The following is a 14,786-nucleotide window of genomic DNA, read 5'->3' as shown; positions in this document are numbered from 1 at the left end:
ATATTAACATCAGTTTTATCTCCATATGCTAACAATAAACATTTGGAAATTGAAATTAAAAGTTACAATAGTATCAAATTTACAATAGCATCAGATTTACAATAGTATCAAAAATGTGAAATATTTATAGAGGAAACTAACAATACAAGTGAAAGATCTATATAGTGAAAACTACATAATATTGCTGAGAATTATTAAACATAATGTTAGTACGTTGAAATTTATGCCCTATCGTGGATTAGAAAATTCAATATTGATTAAAATGCCAACATTTTGCTGCTTCCTCTGTATATTCAATGCAATCTTGATGAAAATCTGGAAGTCTTTTTTGAGGAAACTGATAAACTGATTCTAAAATTCATATGGGGATACAAAGTACCTGGAATTGCTAAAACGACTTTGAAAAAGGATAAATTTGTGGGGTTAGAAATATCTGATTTCACTACTAGTTATAAAGCTTTAGTAATCAATACAGTGTGGTACTGTCATCATGCTAGACAATAGATAATGGAACAGAATAGACTCACAAATATATAGACAACTGATTTTGACAATTGTACCAAACTAATTATATATTGAAGGATAAATTTTTCAACAAAAGTATGGAATACCTGAACAGCCATATGCAAAGGAAAATAAACGGAACTGTTACCTAACTTTGCATACAAAAATTAGCTCAAAATGTAGCATAAATCTAAATTTCAGAGCTGAAACTCTAGAAGTAAACGTGCAAGAATATCTTAATGATCTTGGGTTTGGCAAAAATTTCTTAAATGAGGCATAATAAGCAAAAAGTCATAATAGAAAACAATTAGTAAGTTGGGTTTCATCAAAACTAAACATGTTGCACTTCAAAGAAAATGAAAAAACAAGCCATGCATGAGGAGAAAATATTTTTTCAAAACGTATTTCTGATAAAAACATTTTCATAATATGTAAAAATACCTACAACTCAGTAATAAGACAACCAATTTGATAAACAGCAATAAAATAATTGGGAAAATAATTGAACACACACTTTTCTAGAAAAGATGTATGAATGCCAAAGAAGCACATGAGAAGATGCCCCACATTATTAGTTATTACAGAAATGTAAATTAAACCCACGAGATACTTCTACTCACGCTTTAAAATGGCGAAAATTAAACATAATTACACACACAAAACAAACAAAAGACAAAAACAACAAAAAACCCCCAAAATCTGACAACCTCAAGTGATGGCAATGATCAGGAGAAACTGGAATCTTTATAAATCGCTGGTGAAAAGGCAAAATGGTACAGCCACTATGACAAACATTTGACAGTTTCTGACAAAGTTAAGCACACACTTACCACAGTGACCTAGCAATTCGACTCATAATTACTTACCCAAAAGAAATGAAAAGATATATGTACATAAAGACGTGTACTCAGATGTTCATAGCAGTTTTGTTTATAATAGCCAGAAACAAAAAAACAAGCCAAATGTCCATCAACTCATTAAAAAAAAATAGTAGCACATCCATAGGTTGGAATATTACCCAGAAATAAAGAGGAAAAATACTGATACGCTCAACAACGTGAGTGACTCTAAAGCATTAGGCCAAGTGAAAGAAGTCACACACACAACCTCCTTATTGTTTGGTTCCATTTACGTAACATTCTAGAAAAGGTAAAACCGTAAAGATAATAAGCAGATTAGTAGTTGCCAGGAGTTGGTGAGGAAAATAACTGCGAAAGGCTACAAACGAAATTTTTGAAGTGATGGAGATTTTCCATGTCATGATTATGGTAGTGGGTATACAATGGTATATATTTGTCAAAATTCATCAAAGTCCAATTTAAATATCGATTTTATTTCATAAATATTTTACTTCAAAAAAAGCTGATTTAAAATTAATTTGGACTGGAATTTTGTAAAATTCTTCTAAATCTAAACCATAGCAATACTTGTATATGACAATTTCCATTGGTTTTGACTTGTTAAGTATCTGCTGTGGTCCTCCTCAAGGAAAGATTATGGAAAATATTTTCATTAAAAGCAACTGACGTTAGCCATTCATTATCTTTATGTTAGAACATAGGCCGGTTCTGATCCTCCCCTTCTTTTTCACTTCTATTGAGATCCAAAAAAATGAATATACAATTTTTTGTGTGTTTTCAAATACTTGGAACTCCTTTTCAGGTATGTGAGTAGAATATTAGGGCTTAAGGTAAAGAATCTTGGCTACCTGGGATCTTTGGACTAGAAGGAATCTTGGTCATTAAATAGTTCAAAATTTTTATTTTGTGGGAACTTAAAATCCAGATAGGTTAACAGTCATGTTCAAAGTCATATTGCTGGTTACTTAAATAGTTCAATCTAAGACCTGGGTTCCCTTTTTGATAATATTTTTCACTGTATTCTTTCATCAAACATGTCTATTTTTAGTTAAGAACTGTAATGGACTCCTTCTTCCCCACATTTTATCTATCTGTCTATCTATCTATTTATTTATTCATTCATTTATTTGTAATGGGGTAAAATTCACATAGCATAAAACTAACCACCTTAAAATGAGTGAACTTTTAAATATTTTTGATTTGGGTTAGCCTCTACACACAGCGAATTTGTTTTCATGATGTGGTTATGAAGTTAGTAGAGATTTCTCTGAGCTTCACAGGTACCTATTAAGCATCCTTTTTTGTGAGCATCCTTCTGGGCTGGGACTTCGAGAATACAGTTCCATTTCCCAGAACCCAAGACTCTCTCCCTGTGGTTCCTTTAGGATAATCTTCTGAGGTCAATATCCATGCAGTGACCCTTCCCCACATGCTGACGTTCAGGATGGTCTTACCTCCTTTTCACAAATTATCTAACACATCAGCTCATGTCAGTAAAGTTATTCAATAAACAATTCATACTGTTGTAAAGATATGAGAGGCTAGAATACACGGTTCCTCACTCCTTCCTCTTTAATCTCTCTCATTCCTCTGATGCCATGAATACATTTTAGCAGTGGTGAGAGAGTGAAGATGTGTGGGTCTAACTAACCCTGAAAGGTTGCCTTCTGCGATGCGTTCAGGAGGTGGTGCCTGCTTAGGATGGACTCTTTTTCTACCTAAGCTTCTCTTAGGTTCCCTGGACTTAGAAATAGGAGCCTTGGGTAGTTCTCTATGGAGACCTTCCTTGACACTTTCTGGAAAGGAATGTGCTTGTTTTCTTCTGCAGGAGTTGAGGTATTGATGAAGTTTTGATTTGGCGGTATAAGAGGTTGCTCACCATTTGACTATGCCCTCAGACTCAATTGGATCTGGAGAGACTTACATGTGACCTGTTGAACTGCTGGCAGCAGAGAACCAAAGTTACCCTTTCTAGGAGAAAAGGTCAAGAGGGGGTCCTACATAATTAATTCAACGGAAACCAGAACCTCAGTTAAGGAAAGTTAGAAAATTCTCCAAAAAAAGAAAGAAAAAAAGTACAACTCTCTAATCTTTACATCCATGTCACTCTCATTTGTACTAACTCACATTGAGCTATCAAATTTTGTGGCAAGCTATAAACTTGTTGAGTCATTAGCCTGCCTGGTTAATGGAGGAAAACTAAATTCCTGTTCCTGCATAATGACACTTATTCACTGTAGACATTTGCATCACTGGGAAATGATAAAACCTCATCCTTCATAATGAAGTTCTGGGCTGACAAAGAGGAAAATATAGCGTTGTGGGACAACTATGAATATAAAACAAGCTTAATAAAGAAATAGTGACAAATTATATTATGCAAAATGTAATGCAATAAAAAATGTTACTAACTCATTGGAAATGTCATAAATAATCGAAATAGTTTTTGACTGTCAAGGCTTTGAAAAATATATTCCTTTAAAAATGAGGTGCAGAAGAGACGTCAATTTAATTGCCATCATATTTTGACAAGCTTGGAGATCCCTGCATTCGGCTTATTTGCTAAATTTAGATACTTGCTCAAGTTGAAATGAAGGGAGGAACACAATTAACCAATTCTGCCATTTTATTTTTGATCTGGCAAGAACGCTATCAGCACTTTCAAGCTACAGGAGTACTGCTTTGGTTTCAGATCAATATTTGGATGACATTGCAATCAGTTTAGACAAGCGCATCTTTACCAAGTGGTCCAAGTCTCAGATTTTGTACTTGAACATTGAGAAAAGACAATTGTCAAATTTATAATGTTACTAATTGTAAGTTGGAGCCTCTGAAAGAACTGTTGCCAGCCCTTCTTAATCAATTTGATTGAGACTCTGGCTTAGAATTGAAGGACTTACATGCTAGAAGGTAATTACTTTTCTTCTTTTCATCAAGTATTTGCCACAGAATTATCTGCTCTTGTCACCGTTTGATACCTTACAAGTTTCTTTATTCTGATTTTACTGGGAAAGAATGTTCTTTCTCAGTCATGCAGTTATCCTACACAGCTTTTATTTTTTTGCTTTTGTCCTTTTATCTTCTATGTTTTGAAGACTCTCATCTGGGGCCTTGAGGAGCAGCTAAAAGTAGAGACGTGACTTCAACATCTATGATATTTTGAAAGCATTTTTGTTTTGCTACTGGTTCATCGGGAAAGGCAATACCCTCTAGGTCCACCCTGAGCCCAGCACAGATTCCTGCTTGGATCTCCCAGAAATGGGGACCCCTGCCTCTAACAAAGCAAGAGCTACCGCTAACTCTGTCTTTTTATGGTGGCGATAATACAGAAAACAGAGTAAAAAGAAAGGAACCATCATTCATTTTATGGTAAAATGCCTTACTCAAATCTCTATCTTAGTGTATTTTGTAATTAAAAGTTTGACTTCTAGAGAAGCTATTGCTTTTCGGGATATGGTTGAAGGCTGAGTGTTGGACACTTGGCATTCCACAGCAGAGATTCCGCTTCTCAATCAATCAGAGCTTCCTTTCCCACTAAGCCTTCTCAACATTAACCTCCATACAGCTATTATCAATCCTTCGGACTTGGCGTGTAAGATGAAGCCAATTTGTCATTTGGCGCAAGAAGGTAGATTGCAATTCCATGTCATGTATACTCTTTAATACCCTGTGAAGCCCTGGGTTGTCATTGATGTATATATGTATCCCATTTTGAATTTTTTTGAAGTTTGATATAAATATCCCAAAGAGCAATTTAAATTCTCTTCTTGAAATTTCCTCACTCTTTTTTTAGTGCTCCTAAAAATATTTCTAGAATTATTCATACTATTTCCTTGTAATTTTCCTGAACCATTGTCACTGACAACTCAATCTTCATGCTGTTATCCTCATACAAACTCAGACATGATTCTGGATCAACTTATTGAAAATAATTGATCCATCAAGCTTTCTTGATGCTATGATTATTACTTCAGCTATTTCTCTAATATGAAGAATTAAAATTAAAAACTTCTGTTTAGCAAAAGACACTGTTAAAAAAATAAGGAGACAAGCCACAGACTAGGAGAAAATATTTGTAAAACACATACCTGATAAAGGACTTGTATCCAAAATATACAAAGTACTTTCAAAACTCAACAACAAGAAAACAAAAAATCCTATTAAAAAGTATGGTCAAAATATCAGAACAGACACCTCATCAAAAAAGATACACACAGAGCAAATAAAAATATGAAAAGATGCTCAACATCATTTTTCATTAGGGAGTTATAAATTAGCAGAACAGGATACCACTAAACATCTATTAGAATGGTCAAAATCCTGAACACTTACAACAACAAATGCTGGTGAGGATCTGGAGCAACAAGAATTCTCATTCATTGCTGGTGGGAATGCAAAATGGTACTGCCACTTTGGAAGACAGTTTGTCAGTCTCTTACAAAACATAGTCTTAGCATACAATTCAGCAATCTCATTCCTAGGTTTTATCCAAATGTGTTGAAAAGCTATGTCCACACAAAAACCTGGACATGGATGTTTATAGCAGCTTTGTTCATAATTGCCAGAATGTGGAAGTAACCAAAATGTTCTTCAATAGGTGCATGGATTAACAAACTGTGGTACTCCGTACAATGGAATACTATTCAGTGCTAAAAAGAAATGAATTATCAAACTCTGAAAAGATATGGAGGAATCTTAAATGCATATTACTAAGTGAAAGAAGTCAGATTGAAAAGGCTACGTACTATATGATTTTAACTAAATAACGTTCTGGAAAAGACAAAACTATGGAGGCAGTAAAACGATCAGTAGTTACCAGGGGTTATGGAGGAGGAAGGGAGGGAGACAGGTGGAATTCACGGGGTTTGTAGGGTAGTGACACTATTCTGTACGATACTGTAATGATAGATCCACGGCATTATGCATTTGTCAAAACCCAGAGAATTGTACAAAGAGTGAACAAAGAGTGAACCCTAATATAAATTGCAGACTTTAATTAATAATAACAAATCAATATTGATTCCTCAATTGTAACAAATGTACAATGCTAATGCAAGATGTTAATAATAGTGGAAACTGAGTATATGGGTGGGGAGAGGGGGTGCATGGGAACTCTGGATTTTCTGAAAACCTAAAATTGCTCTACAAAACTAAAATTTATTAAAACAACTAAAACCCCGAATAATTGGTACACTGTTTTCTTGATGCTATAATTGTTATTTCAACCATTTCTCCAATGTGATCTCTTTTCTTTTATTTTTTTTGAAGATTGACACCTGAGCTAACATCTGTTGCCAATCTTCTTTTTATTTTTCTTCTTCTTCTTCCCCACAAAGCTGCCCAATACATAGCTGTATATTCTAGCTGTAGGTCCTTCTGGCTGTGCCACGTGGGACCCAGCCTCAGCATGGCTTAGATGAGTGGAGCTAGGGCCGTGCCCAGGATCTGAACTGATGAAACGCTGGCCCACTGAAACAGAGCCCACAAACTTGAGCACTTGACCACGGGGCCAGACTCAAGGTCTCTTTGATTTTCACTCACCTAGTGCATTTGACTTATTTTTAAACTTTAAATGCCTATGCACAAAATCATATATTTTTAGTGTTGTTAAATATTGTTTATGCGTCATTCTTCTAGGGTCTAACAACTTTAATTTCTAATTACTTATAGTTTTATGCATGTGGTACACAATTGTGACAATACGACTTAGATACATAAAATATTTATAAAGAATATGTGCTCAGAAAATATCAAGCAACTGTAATTGACTTCACCCTTTAGCTTCTTATCAGATGGAGAATTGTCCTTACTGATTGATGCAAAATGATGTGCAATCATGTGCAATTGATTGGAAATCGTTGAGTATGGAGCAGCATGCTGAGTAACTGCCGTGCCAATGAAAGTAGAATGTTCGATGAGCTGATGGCAATGGTTAGTTCTGTCTCTTGTATGCAAAGTTTGACCCTCAAGGAGTTCATGAAAACTGTAATTCCACAAACTATAGAATAAGTGGCATAATCACTACTTGTTGGGTAATAACAGCTAATGTTTGAGTACTTGTAACATGTCAGACAGTGACAGAGGATTTGACATGTATAAACCAGTTCATCTTCACAATAGTCCTACGAGGTAGGTGCTTTTATTATTCCCATTTTACAGATGGCAAAACTAAGTCATGCGAGCCGAAGTAACTTGCCCAGGCTTTCAGAACCCATTGAAGGGCCGTCTTACTCTGGTATGCATGCTCTTTTCTATATTTCTCTTAGTAATAGAAAGTAGGGACACAGATGATGAGCCTTTGATTTAAAAAATACAGAATCTAGTTTGTCTTTTAACTTTGGACATCCAACGTTCAAAGCATTCCTCAAAATCTCACTTAGTGGCTTTCCTTTGATCTTGTGTCTACAGAGACAAAGCTGATGGCACTGTTAGCTACTGCCTGACTTGTGCAAGTTCTGAGACCCCTAGAGCACTTTGTCCTGAGCTTGCTGGTGACTCAGCACACTTGGTTGAGAGTGTCTCTGTGTGTTTCTATGAACAGGTCCCATGTGAGAGGAGCTAATAGCATTACTGTGCTCCTGGAAGAAAAACGAGATGCCTGCATGTTGCTAAGAAAAGCCAGCAAGATTGTCAGGTGGATAGACAAACCCACGGGAATCTGAGCACAAAAAATACTAAAGAAACTACTTATTTATTGGTCAAAACTATGGTTTTTGTTAATACTTTTAAAAAGGATTCCCAGTGAATTTTAGTTTTCTAAGTTTATTCTTTGCAAACTGCTATATATTCTAAACCTTTTACAGATTGCTAGTTGTATGTCAAACAAACATATCTGGCAAAGACCTTTTCATAAGACTCAAGAAATTGAAATTCTTTTTCATGATAGATTGAAAGAAACTGAAAAACAACTGGAACAAATACCGCAACTTTGCTATTGTCTAAAGTTCGCAGAATTCTAAATGTAATCTTCTCACCACTCTTGCAGCATACAAAACACGCATTGAAATGGGAGGGAGGTGGCCGTTATAAAAAAGGATTAAAGATCCTGTGAAATCAATGAACAGCAGTCTTTGTGCAATTATTTTCACTTTCTTTTCTTAACATGTGTAATGAGGTAAAGTTATACATATAACCCCTGCGATTTACTTGAATTGAATTATAAGAATTTTAAATGGCAAGGTAGATGGTGAACCGTGAAGATACAAAGCTATTTTACAGAAGATGGCCATTACCATAAATTGTAAAACTTATGATCACATATTCTTAAGAATGAGTTTGAAACTAGAGGTGACAGGAATTTTTCTACTCCTTTATGGGTAAAGGGATGAGAATATTTTGAATATTAAAGAAAAGAGGTGTTTCGAATGTTAAATGAGAGAGAAGTGAGATTATAACAAGTTGGTGGGTAGAGAAAAGCCTGCCTAATCTGAGCCTTTTTCTCCATCTACGACAAAAGATCCATTCTAGACTTGTCTTGACTGTAATTTTTTATTAATCATCCTCATGTTCCTCATACAAGAGACTTTATTATTACACCTAATACAACGTGCGCTCATAGGAATGCTATACGAAATTATGTGGGGAGAAACTCAAATGTTGCTTTGAGCATGATAACATATATAAAGGAGAACCTGATTATTTGGTTTCCAAATTGATGCTTGGAATGATAAGAGAAGATTTATTTTACTGTATATTCAGAAATATACTAGGATTCTAAAATGTGTGGGATTTGACTTGCATGACTCATTAGTTGTAAAAGTGAATTCACTATGGGTAGTAAAGTTTAGACAGATTTTGAGTGGTATAATCCTGACAACAAATTGGAAAAAGAAACACATGAAGCTAGAAGCTGCATAAAATAAGTAAAATTGCTCCAAAAACATGAGAATAGTATTTTCTATTGTATGAATTATACACATATACTGAACAACCAGTTTCCCAGAAGCTTGCCAAAGCCTATAAAGTTATACATAATTATGTATAATATTCGCTTGTTTATATATGTATATGTATATGTGTACATATATAAATTAGTGGACTCTTGAATGAAATTAAAGGATTAGCTATAAACACGTGAATGTATGAACTACACTTGGGAAAATGTTGAGCACAATTATCAGCTTACATAAGTAAGGCTATATCGTATCTGTACAATATCTATATTCTGATTACTCCAAAATGCTTTCCAACTGAGTAGTATGATCCTTTTTACTCATGCATAACTGGAAACTGGAAAACCTGTGACTTGGCCCAATTGACACGGCCAGCGATTGAAATTTTCCTGGTTGACTGAGTTGTTGTTGCCAAAATTTAGTCCTGGCAGCTGCCTGCTCTCTCTCCCTCAGGGCATAGGCAATAGTGTGAAAATTTCTGAACCATCACTAAGCCAACCATAGCTTACTCACTGCAGGTCTAAGTTCTCTATAATGGCCAACGTTTTGGCTCAACAGATGTCAGTTCCTGTGTTTCACAACCTGAATTTTCTGGCCTTTGACATGGCATGTCAAAATATTCCAATTTGCTGTCATTTACCATTTTGAATGCTGACGGTGCTTCCGCTCAAAGCATATGGGCAGTACATATGCTTTATCAGTGCATATGGGCCACTCCTGCTGGTGGAGTGGCCATCTCAATGGAAAATGTCACGAGAAAGCAGAGCTCACCCTGGTGGAGGGGCTTGGCTTCTGGTTCCACTAGTTCCCGCTTTAAGTTAACATCTCAAATCTTCTTCAGGGAGGACAAAATAGAGGCAGTTTCATGGTCACCCAAGCAATCATGTCCATGAAACAGGAAAAAGTGTTCAATACCTTAACTCCAATATCACGCAATGTAAATATCATATGAATAGAATGAAATAGAAAAAGGAACTGAGTTGCTTTGCAAGATATAAATTGATAAATGAAATAAACCACCTTTCTACTTTGCTTCCTGTTTTTTTTTCAACTAAACAAAATTATTAACCAACATACTATATCCTGGGCAGGGTAAAATTACTTTTGCCTACTTAAAAGACCGAAGGGGATCATATTGGGCATTTTCACCTGTTTTGTGATGAATGTAACGTTTTCTGCACAACTCTCAGGGAAATCCTAAGCACGGATAGGTACCCTGAATGACACGGTGTCTTATAAAATGATGTATTAAGTAAAACAACTCCATGACTGCTGACAATATTCACTGCCTACAATTTTAACTCGCGTAAAAAATGTTTATGAAATCAGGAAAAGAAAGCCTTCGAGATTTTTGCTGTGGTTTCAGAGCCCCTGGAGATTCAGCATACCAGAGTTGACTGTCACCTTTACTTTTTTCCCTTCCAGAATGTATTCTCGCTGGGGTCTGTTGTGACATGTGCAATATTGCCTTAATCTCTCCATCACTACTTCTAGCATGAAAACTTTGCTCTTCAAAGAGAAATAACTACATTGTTATTGGAAACAAAATTACGTTAGTTCAGAAAACTGAACCCCATGGGCCTGCCTTAGCTTATCAACTTGAAAGAAAAATCAGATATCAGTCATTTTGATTTGGAATAAGATTGTTTGGGTAGAGAAAGAAGATTTCAAGACATGACAGAGAAAAATGTCCTACTTGTTCATATTCTCTTGTCCTGTGGAATAAGTTCTACTAAAAAAAATATAAAACATATTGCTTCATGTATTTTAATAAAACATTCTAAATTATCTGATGTGTTGAAATGCAGCTGTCATTGTTAGAGTACATTGGAAGGTACGCATTAACCGACTGAGCATCAAAATATGACCAGAAGTTGGGCTGGCCCTCTGGCCAAGTGGTTAAGTTTGTGCGCTCCGCTTCAGCAGTCCAGGGTGTCACCGGTTCGGATCCTGGGCACAGACATGGCACTGCTCATCAGGACATGTTGAGGCAGCGTCCCACATAGCAGAACCAGAGGCACTCACAACTAGAATATATGACTATGTACTGAGGGGCTTTAGGAAAAAAGAAGCAAAAAAAGAAAGAAGATTGGCAACAGTTGTTAGCTCAGATGCCAATCTTGAAAAAAAAAATGCATATATGACCAGAGGGATTGTGTTGTTTTCCTCTTTGTGTTCTCACATCTCCATACAATGTCAGATATATAACTGATTCTTATTAAATCTTTTTTTTTGTTAAGGAAGACTAGCCCTGAGCTAACATCTGCTGCCAATCCTCCCCTTTTTGCTGAGGAAGATTGGCCGTGAACTGACATCCATGCCCATCTTCCTCTATTTTATGTATGGGATGCCACGACAGCATGGCTTGTTAAGTGGTGCTTAGGTCTGCGCCTAGGATCCAAACCTGCAAACCCTGGGCTGCCGAAGCAGAGTGCAAAAACTTAACTGCTATGCCACTGGTGCTGGCCCATTAAATATTTACTCGGTGATTGAAGACAGTGCACTTCTCAACCGTAGATCTTTGCAGGTGCTGATTCCTCTCTTTGGGGATCTTTGTCCTAATTTTCCAAAGTTTCCGTATGGCAAACTTCTATACAACCTTTAGAACGGTTCATCAAATTCTTTCCTAAATCCATTCTCTATATTATATTCTCTTTATGTTCGCTTGAGAATGCACAAGTCCATATTACTGCACTTAACGGATAATAACATTAGTTTTTGTCTTGGTGTTTGCTAGTTTCCTGTGAGGTCCTAGAGAGCACAAGATGTCATTTGACTTTATTGAGTGACTGGTGCTGTGGCATGTAACACGTTGAGAGGACTTAGTGTTTCTTGATTAATTTTGGGATCACTAGGATTCATTTAAGGCTCCATATTTGACCATAAACCCTAGAACGTACTGGGAAATCATCTGAGGTTGTAGCTATTTGTGATGATGTATAATATGATAAGAAATGGAAAATTTTCTCTAGATAAAACCTTCTATTTCCCAAACAGGAACTTTCTATCTCTAGTGGCCTGCTTCCCTCAGATTGAAATGGAAAATTCCCTATACCTTGACGTGCGCCAACCAATGCAAGTCACCAGGGATTTCTGAGCACGTGGATTCTGCAAATAGACTAAATACCACACTTAGTGATCCAAAAAGGCAGATGCAGCTTCCAAAGTCCAGAATGACTGCCTTTTATCTAGGGTTCTCTGTGATATGGAAGGATTTTCTCTAAAACTTCTAACTCCTCCCCCCACATTTGTCAAAATCAATTGTTTTGAAGCTAAAAAAAGAAACTAGAAATGTTCTCCATATTCCAACAGAAAATCTATGCCACATGACATAACTTATTAATGTATCACATTAACACTTCATAATATATTCATGTTTGCAAGTAGGATGTTTAATCATAAGAATTCCTGTCTATGTAAGCTCTGTTTATAGTGAGACTAAAATGAGAACTGCGATCACAAACAATGAGCTCATGCAGTACTTTTAATATAACCATTTTGATCACTATTTATTATTTATTGAGCTCTAGCCTCTCTTTTGAAGATTCAAGTGTAATATTATACAGAAATAGAAAAACTTCAGCTAATATTCTAATCTCTTCATTCCCCAAGATTAAAACTCCCAGAACAAAGGTCTATTTTGATAATTTACTGAGGGAAATAGTGACTTGGTGTCAGACTTGGTAGTGCTGGTGGGGAAAGACACTGGGATGATTTTCTCAATGCCTCGCCCTCTACCCTGCCTGTTCCTTATTTTTTTAATTTTGCTCTCCAGGCCAGACCCAGGTTTTGTGGACTTTAAGTTAATACAATTTTGGGATCCTTCTTTTAGAAAAAGAATACTGTGTTAGTCTGCTTGAGTTGCCATAACAAAATACCGCAGTCTGGGTGGCTTAGACAACAGAAATTGATTTTGTCACAGTCCGGAGGCTGGAAAGTCCAAGATTAAGGTGCCAACAGTGTTGCTTTCTGTTGAGACCTTTCCTTCGGGCTTGGAGAGAGAGGGGAGAGAGAGAGAGAGAGAGAGAGAGGAAGACTGTCTTGTGTCTCTTCCTCTTCTTATAAGGAAACCGGTCCTACTGGATTAGGGCTCTACTCTTATGACTTCATTTAACCTTAATAACTTCCCTAAAGACACAATCACACTGGGGACTGGGAGTCAACCTATAAATTTTGGGTGAATACAGTTCAGTCCATAATGAATACAAACTTACAAACACAAGAGCAGATTCAAAAGTGAGCATTTATTTAAAATGAGAAAATAAGTCAGAAGAAATTGCTGGAAGCTTGGAGATCCAATGCCTTTCTTCTGAGATCTCTTTAGGCAATGTACCAGAAATTGTTGTTTAGAAATGCTGCCTGAATGCAACCTGTCTTATCCCACTTCTTCCTGTTGGAGATTGGCTAGTCTCTAATTTCAGTTTAGGAGTAAAGAAATGAAGAAAAGAAAAAATGAAGGGAAAAAGGCAGGGGTTGGTGGTTTTTATCTTTTATTCCTTAGTACTATTTTTCTAGCTCTCCCTATCTCATCACTTAAGTTCTGAGTCGAACCCTCGGTGCTAGAATGAAGAGGGCCAACAACCACTATTTTTATGTTCTTACCAATAAGGAGATCGAAGATTAAGTTGGCTGGTACAGGATTAGCATTCTTTTTAGTTCAGTTTTATGTGTGACCAAGGATTCACATTCAGAGGCAGAATCCTCTAAAGCAGCTGGAGATTTGTTTCCAGGATGCCAGACATTGTTCATTGTTCTAATTGTCTCATTAGAACTATGTAAAACTGGGACATCCCCGAAGGAGTTAACACCTGGCTGAGCTCTTGCTCTGCAGGCAGGCTTTTATGAGAACGATAACGAACAACTCCACCATGCTGGGTAACTCACACACTTCCACTTTCTCCTACAATTATTTTATGCCCATGTATTTCTTACCCAAATCATGTCTGGAGGAGCTGGTAAACTATTTCACCTAAGATTGTTTGGTTCTTTTACTTTGATTTTTTTCCCCTAACTTGATCAATCATTTGACTGAAATTACCAAACTCTTAAGTGTCTTTGCTTTCCAGTCTTATTATTTGTTTCATTCTGTATAAGTTCTTTTTGGTGTAAGAGGTAAAAACACAATTCTAGCTGGGTTGTGCAAAATAGAGAGTAAATTAGTTTCTGGAAACTAAGAAAGGGTTGGAGGACACTCAGGCATTTCCCTTACCCTCAAGAGAAAGGATGAAACTAAACATTGAGAATATTTATCTGGGACACAAATACTGCCAACACCCAGGATACTCTCTATGCCTCTTATTTCTACTGATCTCTGTACACACCCTGAAGAAATTAATTTAAAAATTAATTTTTTAAAAATCACTCAAATATTTTGTCTTAGGACTTTTTCTGAAAGAGAGAAGAGAAAACAATTTTAAGAGAGGCCTGATGATTTCTATGGTTCTAAAAGCAAAGCTACTAGCAAAAGATGTAGCTCAATGCATGTCTTGTGCTCACTTACACACCAATCATGATACTAGGGTTTGGGGTG

Source organism: Equus caballus, chromosome 9 (assembly GCF_041296265.1).
Source record: "Equus caballus isolate H_3958 breed thoroughbred chromosome 9, TB-T2T, whole genome shotgun sequence".
Lineage (NCBI taxonomy): Eukaryota > Metazoa > Chordata > Mammalia > Perissodactyla > Equidae > Equus > Equus caballus.
The sequence above is the reverse complement of the archived record's forward strand: the minus strand, read 5'-3'. Positions refer to the sequence as shown.